This window comes from Megalobrama amblycephala, linkage group LG1 (assembly GCF_018812025.1).
Source record: "Megalobrama amblycephala isolate DHTTF-2021 linkage group LG1, ASM1881202v1, whole genome shotgun sequence".
NCBI lineage: Eukaryota > Metazoa > Chordata > Actinopteri > Cypriniformes > Xenocyprididae > Megalobrama > Megalobrama amblycephala.
Window position 1 is genome coordinate 24,766,049 of NC_063044.1, and position 11,097 is coordinate 24,777,145.

At 38.6% G+C, this 11,097-nt stretch overlaps 1 long non-coding RNA gene across 1 annotated transcript; it reads right to left on the reverse strand.

Annotated features, from left to right (window-relative positions):
- Positions 1-1,044: 1,044 nt before the first annotated feature.
- LOC125265632 lies at positions 1,045-3,498 on the reverse strand. The gene is made up of 2 exons (XR_007184306.1): positions 3,214-3,498; positions 1,045-1,426 (listed from the first exon to the last, which is right to left on the reverse strand). It is a non-coding gene; the product is annotated as an uncharacterized LOC125265632 (long non-coding RNA).
- Between the last annotated feature and the right edge of the window lie 7,599 nt (positions 3,499-11,097).

Genomic DNA, 11,097 nt, shown 5'->3' on the forward strand with positions numbered 1-11,097 from the left:
GCGCTGTCGATATCTTCTATAACGGACGCGATGGCGGAATCTACACATCTCAGTTCTTCAACAACAGCCATCATTGTTGTAAACTAATTGACCTTTCGCAAAGACTCGCCCCCCTTAGTTACTGTTGCTTTGTCCGACAAGCCGTGGCGCTGTCACGCCACACAGAGTGGAAAATACATCGCGGAGCAAAGCGGAAACTGACAACACGTCGACAGACAAGACAGGGGCGCGTTTCCCGAAGCGAACTATGGTCGCAATGGGACTTAAGACCATGGTTCACCAACGATGCTTTCGGGAAACGCACCCCAGGACAGGTTACTTATGATATTTAACAGAGCCCCAGCTTTCAAACTGTGTAGTTAATAAAAAAATTCAAACAATAAAAACCGTTTTGTGGCTCTTTAATGTGTTGTGACCATGATCGTGACAGATTGCTGTAGCGCCTCAGCTCAAGAGGCTCGTTAACCGATCATCTCTTCCTACTAGTCCATTTATAGCATCAAATAAACATGAATGAACATGAGAATGAATGTTGTTTCAAACGCGGAAAGACGTCAATATGCACAATTTTTCAAGTTTAACTCCACCGATGTTAATCTTCTAACTCCTGACTGCTTTGTCGGACAAAATAGCGGATGCGGCGTTCTGATTGGTTAGATCGCTTGTCAATCAAACTCCCCAAGCGCTCTTTGATGACGTGGCTGATTACGTTTCTGGTGATAATCTGTCAATCATCACCCTGACAATGTGATTGGTCCGAACAGTTTCTGTTCGGGCATAATTACTCCTCTACGGATCAAGTCCAGACCGAACTCCCCGACCTCAAAATGTTGTGGGCGGAGCTAAATTCGGCTGGCATCCAGGCTAGATTTAATCTAAAATATATCATAATTTGTGTTCCGAAGATGAACAAAGGTCTTACGGGTGTAAAACGACATGAGGGTGAGTAATAAATTACATTATTTTATTTTTTTTGGTGAACTAACCCTTTAAAGTCCATCTTATTCCCACTTACAAGACAATAAGACAAGTGCAATGTCAAAATGCAGAGAAAGCTTGAGATAGATTTATTATTGGTTACATATTCTGATTATACACCAAGCAGAGAGAAACAAGCAAAGGTGAAAATGCATTTCCTTTGTAAGGCAGTATCAAGAAATAAGAGCTGCAAATAATGAAGAACTTCATGAAATAAGAAAAAAAGGTACATCAATTACACCAGAAATGCTAAAGCATGGCTTCCTTACTCGTATCAAAAGCCACTGCTCACATCACCATTGCTTATGAGCAGTTGGCCCCCTTCTGATTGGTCCATAAAAAATATGCATTGCCATGCCATTGGTCCAGGTGTTAGCCAAATTGAGGTCTCTCCCATATTTACACACTAACGTCGGTCTTCCAAGATGTGATGTGAAGCTTGACGAATCTAAAGACAAGGAGGGGCAGGCGTCAGTCAATACAGCATTCTGCTTTTCAAATCAGATTTATTTTTGGTTTTGTGTTCCCAATGAACAAAAGTAAAGTTTACAAATGGTCAAGAGAGGTATAATGCTTAATTATTACATCTTTATTCTCTGACAGGCCAATTCCAAAGGCTCCAAGTTTTACAGATCATTCTCCTGTATTAAGAGATTTATCTAAGAAGTAGATAAGAGACCAAAATTTGTATATATATCCTCTTCTGCATATAATATCCACACACAGTCACCCTAACACCTGATACTAGTCAATTTATAACCACAAGAAAAGAAACGCAGACTTTAAATGTAATTTTCTTAAATTAGCGTCTTTATCTTGTATGACAGTAAAAATAATTTCAATATTTTTGCTGGAAACAAGTGTTTTGATGCATAAAAGGTGAATTCCTAAAAGAACTTTAATAAAAAATGAGAACATGCAAACTAATACCGTTTCCTTTGCATCCTACTTGAGCCTAAACACTGCTGAAATGTTCATATTTCATGGTATTTCTCATATCAATGCACTGCCCAGCACTGTGCAGATCTACACATGCTACCACAAACCATCACATCTGTGTGTACAGCATCATCAGACCAATCCAGACAGCCAACAGCAGACATTTCTTAAAACCAATGGTCTGTTTGACTCCCAAACATGTCTGGCAGTATGGTCGGTCTTGCAAAGCCATCGAACATTGATCAAGTTAAAAGTGCAATGCAGATTGATTTGATGTAATGAAATTTTTGAAATTGAAAACTTCAAGCTTAATTTTAAGCCAAGAAAGCCAAAATTATTAAATACACACTTCTCTACAGAAGACCAGGAGAAAAATCATTCAAAAGTAAAGCATCCATTACAAATCTTTGTTTTGTAGCTTATGCCTTTTCAGTTAGTTACATTAGATTAAAGTCCTAAGATGATCAAATCAGATTTGAGTGCTCAACTCCATGCATACGAATTGAAGCATTAAATTAAAAGTGGAATTACTGAATCATTTTCTTCAATTCTTAACTTGGCTACTGGAGTCACCTATAGCATACAAACCAGTAAGAGAGTCAATACACGCAGTTCAGAGTGCCTAAGTGGCAAGTTTTTTTTTTTTATCCCAATATGTGTATGGGAAAAAACTGTACACAATTTTAAAAGCCCAAAAGTTTCAAGAACTGTATATTCTTCTGTAAAACAACAATTGAGTGGACAATTAAAATATGATATGTTAGCATAAGATGTACATCCTAATTTCTAGCTTTTTCTTTTAGTTTAATAAAACTCTTTAAATCATTTAAGTTATCATCTTACGGCTTCATTGAAAGTTTGCTGAGGGCTCCTAGCAGCCCTGGCCTTCTGGTTGAGAACAACTAAAATAGAATAGAAACATCACAGCTAGATTTATGAATATTACTAAAGCACTGCAAAACAAAAAGGTTCAGTCCTAGTCAATTGTTACTTTCCTAACATGGCTTTGTTTTATATAGTGGCTATTATACTCAATGTATAATACACTTCAATCCTGAACATTTAATTTCAAACTGAAGTAGAATCTCCTTTATATAACCATTTTATAAACGATTATGTGCTCCTTCAGAATTTATCCCACTAAACTAAGAACAACTTATTTATCCATCATGAGCTACCAAAGGACTCAGAAAGCATCACAACGGCACACAAAGGAAAGTCAGCACAAGTCAGGAAGCACACCGGCCCTTGCCCAGTGAAAGACAGTCTCCATGGTAATGGATATCCCGCTCTCACCATTTCTTGTTCCGAGGCTTCAGTTCCTCAGCCGCATTCCTCAAGAAGATGTAATTTTTTTTCTGGGGATTGTAATATTCATGTCCCTGTTAAACAAAGCAGAGGAAATAAAAGTGAGCAGAAGTCACACTGGTTGTCACTTGAGTTCACTAGAAAGACAGATACAGTTACAAATATAGCTGCAAGCAGCAATTACGGGGCCAAGCAAAAAAGGGACAACAAGCCAGCCAACATGGCTGGGAGCATTAGGCCAACTGCAACAGTGAGCAATTAAAGACCTATTACGATCATTTAAGGCAAAAGAGTTGGAAAATGATATATACAGTCAGTAATAAAGATTTACTGGTTTATCACTTTCGACCAATAGGTGGCGCTGTGACCAAATGAATCTGGTTTGGTCAGAGTGAGGTGACAATGACACTCACTAAGGATATGACTCCCGAAAAAATAAGTCAACCAGATCAAAAGTTATAAGCATATGAAAAAAAATACAGTAGGTGGCGCTGATTTGGACTCTTTCAGGTCCTTGTGCTGATGACCCATACAGAGTTTCGCAACAATACACTAATGCATTCACAAAATACAGAATTTTAAAACAAAATTTAAAATGTCCAATGGCCAAAATGGCCGACATGGGAAAATTGGATATCATTCGACTCGGAATGATGCCCCGAATTGAAAAAGACCAACTTTATCATTTTTTGACAAACCTATCTGAAGCTATAAGCAAAAATAATGGCTATATTGGCTTTTTTGTATCTCCAGACCAGTAGGTGGCGTTATGGCAAAACTCAGCATGTAGGCTCTGGTCTTGCTTGGGATGATATGTATGAGGTTTCGTCTGAATATGATAAAGCATTGCAGAGATACAGCCATGAGTCCAAATTGGGTGCTATGCGTTAAATTAATTTGCGTGTTATTTGAGAATGGTTTGATTTACTGAAAAGCTTTTGATAACTTTTTGCCAGAATGGACTGAAGATGATCTGATCTGATTTTCATGACAATCAAATTAAGCATCTAGGACAAGTTCGAAAAAGCAGGTTTTTCGCAAAATTCAACAACTTCTCAGGCTGGTTCAGGGCATCATGCTGATGACCCATACCGAGTTTTGTGACGATACGCTGATGCGTTCATAAAATACAGCATTTTAGCACAAAATTCAAAATGGCCGACGGCCAAAATGGCTGATATGGTAATAATGGTTATCATTCGACTCGGCATGATTCCCCTAATCTAACAAGACCAAAGTTATGATTTTTGGACAAACCTATCTGAAGCTGCAAGCAAAAATAACCATTTTTTTGTATATCCAAACCAGTAGGTGGCGCTGCGCCAAAACTCAGCATGTAGGCTCTGGTCTTGCTTGGGATGATATGTATGAACTTTGGTCTGAATATGATAAAGCATTGCAGAGATACAGCCATGAGCCCAAATTGGGTGCTCTACGTTAAATTAATTTGCGTGTTATTTGAGAATGGTTTGATTTACCGAAAAGCCTTTGATAACTTTTTGCCAGAATGGACTGAAGATGATCTGGTTTGATTTTCATGACAAATCAAATGAAGCATCTAGGACGAGTTCGAAAAAGTAGGTTTTTCGCAAAATTCAACATGGCGGACAAACCATATTTCGAAACCTAACATGTTTGGTATCGTTGGACTCAGCAGGGATTCAGGAGTCTAAGGACATGACTCTTTTGAAAACAAGTCGACCACAGTCAAAGTGATAAGCATTTGAATATTTGATTTTACCACTAGGTGGCGCTGGTGCGAAACTTCTCAGGCTGGTTCAGGGCATCATGCTGATGACCCATACCGAGTTTTGTGACGATACGCTGATGCGTTCATAAAATACAGCATTTTAGCACAAAATTCAAAATGGCCGACGGCCAAAATGGCTGATATGGTAATAATGGTTATCATTCGACTCGGCATGATACCCTGAATCTGACGTGACCACATTTATGATTTCTGGACAAACCATTCAGAAGTTATTAGCCAAAATAGCCATTTTTCGTATCTCCGGACCAGTAGGTGGCACTGCACTGAAACACAGCATGTTGGCTTAAGTCATGCTTGTGATGACATGTATGAAGTTTGGTCAAAATACGATAAATCATTTTGGAGATATAGCCTTAAGTGTGATTTTGCGAGCTTTCGGTCGAATTCATTTGTGCCCTATTCGAGAACGGATGGATCTATCGAAAAGCTTTTGATAACTTTTTGCAGTCATGGTCTGAAGATGATCTGGTCCAATTTTTGTGAAAATCGGAGTAACGCCCTAGGAGGAGTTCGAAAAAGTAGATTTTTCAGAAAATGGCGGGAAATTCAAAAATGGCGGGAAAATTTTCATGACGGAAAATGACGTCATATAGTGCAATCGATTCGCCTTGACCCAAGGAATCAGAGGAAAAAAGAATTTTGTTTCTAGCCCATACGGTTCAAAAGTTATTAGCATAAACAGAAGTGCAACTTTGGACAGCTGGTGGCGCTAGAGGGATTGAGTTAGAGACTCCAAATTGGCTATGGACACAGTTCAGACTGTCCTCTAACTGTGTGCCAAATTTCACAACTTTTTACCATACGGTTCTATGGGCTGCCATAGACTCCAAGAGCGGAAGAATAATAAATATAGCTGCAAGCAGCAATTACGGGGCCAAGCAAAAAAGGCACAGCAAGCCAGCCAAGATGGCTGGGAGCATCAGACCATCTGCAACAGTAAGCAATTAAAGACCTATTAGGATCATTTTAGGCAAAAGAGCTGAAAAATGATATATACAGTCAATAATAAAGATTTAATGGTTTATCACTTTTGATCAATAGGTGGTGCTGTGACCAAATTAATGTGGTATGGTCAGAGTGAGGTAGCAATGACACTCGCTAAGGATATGACTCCCGTGAAAATAAGTCAACCAGATCAAAAGTTATAAACATATTAAAAAAAAAACTAGGTGGCGCTGGTTTGAAACTTCTCAGGCTCCTTCGGGACCTTGTGCTGATGACTCATACCGAGTTTCGTAACAATACGCTAATGCGTTCATAAAATACAGCATTTTTGCACAAAATTCAAAATGGCCGACAACCAAAATGGCTGATATGGGAAAATTGGATATCATTCGACTCGGTATGATGCCCCTAATCTAACAAGACCAAATTTATGATTTTTGAACAAACATATTTGAAGCTATAAGCAAAAATAATGTCTATTTTGGCTTTTTTTGAATCTCCAGACCAGTAGGTGGTGTTGCGACGAAACTCAGCATGTAGGCTCTGGTCTTGCTTGGGATGATTTGTACAAAGTTTGGTCTAAATATGATCAATCATTGCAGAGATACAGCCATGAGTCCAAACTGGGTGCTCTGTGTTAAATTAATTTGCGTGTTTTTTGAGAAGGGTTGAGTTTATCAAAAAGCTTTTGATAACTTTTTGCCAGAATGGTCTGAAGATGATCTGGTTCAATTTTCATAATAATCAGACCAACAGCCTAAGACGAGTTCGAAAAAGTAGGTTTTTCGCAAAATTCAAAATGGCGGATAAACCATAAGTCGAAACCTAGCATGTTTGGTATCGTTAGACTCAGCAGGGATTCAGGAGTCTAACGTCATGACTCTTTTGAAAATAAGTTGACCACACCCATATTGATAAGCATTTGAATATTTGATTTTACCACTAGGTGGCGCTGGTCCGAAACTTCTCAGGCTTGTTCAGGGCATCGTGCTGATGACCCATACCGAGTTTTGTGGTGATATGCTAATGCATTCATAAAATACAGAATTTTAGAACAAAATTCAAAATGGCCGACGGCTAAAATGGCTGATATGGTAATAATGGATATCACTCAACTCGGCATGATGCCCTGAATCTGACGTGACCACATTTATGATTTATGGACAAACCATTCAGAAGTTATTAGCATAAATAGCCATTTTTCGTATCTCTGGACCAGTAGGTGGCGCTGCACCAAAACGCAGCAGGTTGCCTCAAGTCATGCTTATGATGACATGTACCCAGTTTGGACTGAAAACAATAAAGCATTGTGGAGATATAGCCTCAAGTCTGATTTTGCGAACTTGTTGTTTAATTCATTTATGAAGTTTTTAAGAACGGTTTGTTATATCAACAAGCTTTTGATAACTTTTTGTTGGCATGGTCTCAAGATGATCTGGTTCAATTTTGATGATAATCAGAGTAACAGTCTAGGAGGAGTTCAAAAAAGTAGGTTTTTCGCAAAATTCAACATGGCGGACAAACCATAAGTCGAAACCTAGCAAGTTTGGTATTGTTGGACTCAGCAGGGATTCTGGAGTCTAAGGATATGACTCATTTGAAAATAAATTGACCACACTTAAAGTGATAAGCATTTGAATATTTGATTTTACCACTAGGTGGCGCTGGTCGGAAACTTTTCAGGCTCGTTCAGGGCACCGTACTGATGACCCATACCGAGTTTTGTGACGATATGCTAATGCGTTCGTAAAATACAGCATTTTAGCACAAAATTCAAAATGGCCGACAGCCAAAATGGCTGATATGAGAATAATGGTATTCATTCGACTCGGCATGATGCCCCGAATCTGACAAGACCACATTTATGATTTATGGACAAACCATTCAGAAGTTATTAGCATAAATAGCCATTTTTCATATCTCCAGACCAGTAGGTGGCACTGCGTTGAAACACTGCATGTTGCCTCAAGTCATGCTTGTGATGACTTGTATGAAGTTTGGTCAGAATACCATAAATCGTTTTGGAGATATAGCCTCAAGATTGATTTTGCGAGCTCTTCATCAAATTCATTTGTGCCCTATTCGAGAAAGGTTCGATCTATCAAAAAGCTTTTGATAACTTTTTGCCAGAATAGTCTGAAGATGATCTGGTTCAATTTTCATAATAATCAGACCAACAGCCTAGGACGAGTTCGAAAAAGTAGGTTTTTCGCAAAATTCAAAATGGCGGACAAACCATAAGTCGAAACCTAGCATGTTTGGTATCGTTAGACTCAGCAGGGATTCAGGAGTCTAAGGTCATGACTCTTTTGAAAATAAGTTGACCACACCCATATTGATAAGCATTTGAATATTTGATTTTACCACTAGGTGGCGCTGGTCCGAAACTTCTCAGGCTTGTTCAGGGCATCGTGCTGATGACCCATACCGAGTTTTGTGGTGATATGCTAATGCATTCATAAAATACAGCATTTTAGCACAAAATTCAAAATGGCAGACGGCTAAAATGGCTGATATGGTAATAATGGATATCACTCGACTCGGCATGATGCCCTGAATCTGACGTGACCACATTTATGATTTATGGACAAACCATTCAGAAGTTATTAGCATAAATAGCCATTTTTCGTATCTCTGGACCAGTAGGTGGCGCTGCACCAAAACGCTGCAGGTTGCCTCAAGTCATGCTTATGATGACATGTACCCAGTTTGGTCTGAAAACGATAAAGCATTGTGGAGATATAGCCTCAAGTTTGATTTTGCGAACTTTTTGTTTAATTCATTTATGAAGTTTTCAAGAACGGTTTGTTATATCAACAAGCTTTTGATAACTTTTTGTTGGCATGGTCTCAAGATGATCTGGTTCAATTTTGATGATAATCAGAGTAACAGTCTAGGAGGAGTTCGAAAAAGTAGGTTTTTCGCAAAATTGAACATGGCGGATAAACCATAAGTTGAAACCTAGCAAGTTTGGTATTGTTGGACTCAGCAGGGATTCTGGAGTCTAAGGATATGACTCATTTGAAAATAAGTTGACCACACTTAAAGTGATAAGCATTTGAATATTTGATTTTACCACTAGGTGGCGCTGGTCCGAAACTTTTCAGGCTCGTTCAGGGCACCGTACTGATGACCCATACCAAGTTTTGTGACGATATGCTAATGCGTTCGTAAAATACAGCATTTTAGCACAAAATTCAAAATGGCCGACAGCCAAAACGGCTGATATGGTAATAATGGTATTCATTCGACTCGGCATGATGCCCCGAATCTGACGTGACCACATTTATGATTTATGGACAAACCATTCAGAAGTTATTAGCATAAATAGCCATTTTTCATATCTCCGGACCAGTAGGTGGCACTGCGTTGAAACACTGCAGGTTGCCTCAAGTCATGCTTGTGATGACTTGTATGAAGTTTGGCCAGAATACCATAAATCGTTTTGGAGATATAGCCTCAAGACTGATTTTGCGAGCTCTTCATCAACTTCATTTGAGCCCTATTCGAGAAAAGTTTGATCTATCAAAAAGATTTTGAGATGTTTTTCCAGTCATGGTCTGAAGATGATCTAGTTCAATTTTGGTGATAATCGGAGTAATGGTCTAGGAGCAGTTAGAAAAAGTATGTTTTTTGGAAAAATCAAAATGGCGGGAAAATTTTCATGACGGAAAATGACGTCATAGGGTGCATTCAAATCGGCATGAGCCAAGGAATCAGAGGACAAAAGAATTTTGTTTCTAGCCCTTACGGTTCAAAAGTTATTAACATAAACAGAAGTTCAACTTTGCACAGCTGGTGGCGCTAGAGGGATTGAGTTAGAGACACCAAATTGGCTATAAACACAGTTCAGACTGTCCTCTATCAGTGTGCCAAATTTCATAACTTTTTACAATACGGTTCTATGGGCTGCCATAGACTCAAGAGCGGAAGAATAATAATAATAATAATAATAATAATAATAATAAGAAAACTAACGGAAACAATAGGTGCCTCCGCACCTTCGGTGCTTGGCCCCTAATAATAAGATTAAAGCTGCAAGCAGCATTTACCGGGGTTCAAGCATTTAAGACCTTTAAGCAGATATGCATAAAAAGATACTTTAAAATTTAAAAGATATTTAAGTTTTATTTAGCAAGCATGTAAACACCTAAATCACAGAAGGAATTGACCATTTTCAGCCAAAACAGGCAATTTACCATTGAAAATATATGAATTTTAAAGCTTTTACAGTTATAGCGCCACCTATGGATCGATCTCCATAAAAATTGGCATGCTTCTTTAGAGGCATATGCTGCATGGGCTCACTTAATTTCGTGAAGTTCTGAGTTTTAATTTAGGAATTATAAGCTTTTGAGTATATTTTGCCACGCCCATTTTATAAATGACCTTGTTATAGCAACCAAAATGGGAAAGTTCAATTTTTTTTTGATAATTATTGATCTAGAGTGTCCATAGAATTGTACTACACTGGTTTCGTTCCGATCGGACGAAAAACCTAGGACTAGTTCGCAAAAGTAGGTTTTTCACATATTTGTGAATAATTAATAAACGATTTGATTGACAGCATTGGTTCTTGAGGCAAAGTTGTTCAGCATGAGGAGATCTATCAAATGATATGTATATTGTGTGGTTTTGTGACACACCACTTGATTGCCGAGGCGTAAAACTCGTTAGCGCCAACTTGTGGCCGATTTCTTTCAAAATTCTTACAGACCTTTAGGACCATGAGTCGAACATGCCCATCGAGTTTCGTTCCGATCGACCTCCATTAACCTTGTCTAATAGGTGCTCAAACTTCATTGGCCGATGGCGGCCATGTTTTTTGAGATACGCCAATGTCCTCATAGAATATCATGCCCCCTTGGACCAAGACACTGCATGCCAAATTTCAAGTCAATCGGACTAACGGTTGCATAGTTACAACCGTTTTTATGTTTTTTTCAAGTTATAGCGCCACCTAGTGTCCAATCGACGCGATTTTTTTATCGTGACAAAGATTGAGCCCCTACACATGTCTTCCGAGTTTGGTGCAAATATGTCATTTCCTTCTCGAGTTATAGCCATTTTAGTAAAAGTGGCTCCTCCCATTACATAGATTTTTACGCCCCCTAGCGACCGTGAATCAAAATTTCAAAATTCTCTCGATAATTATT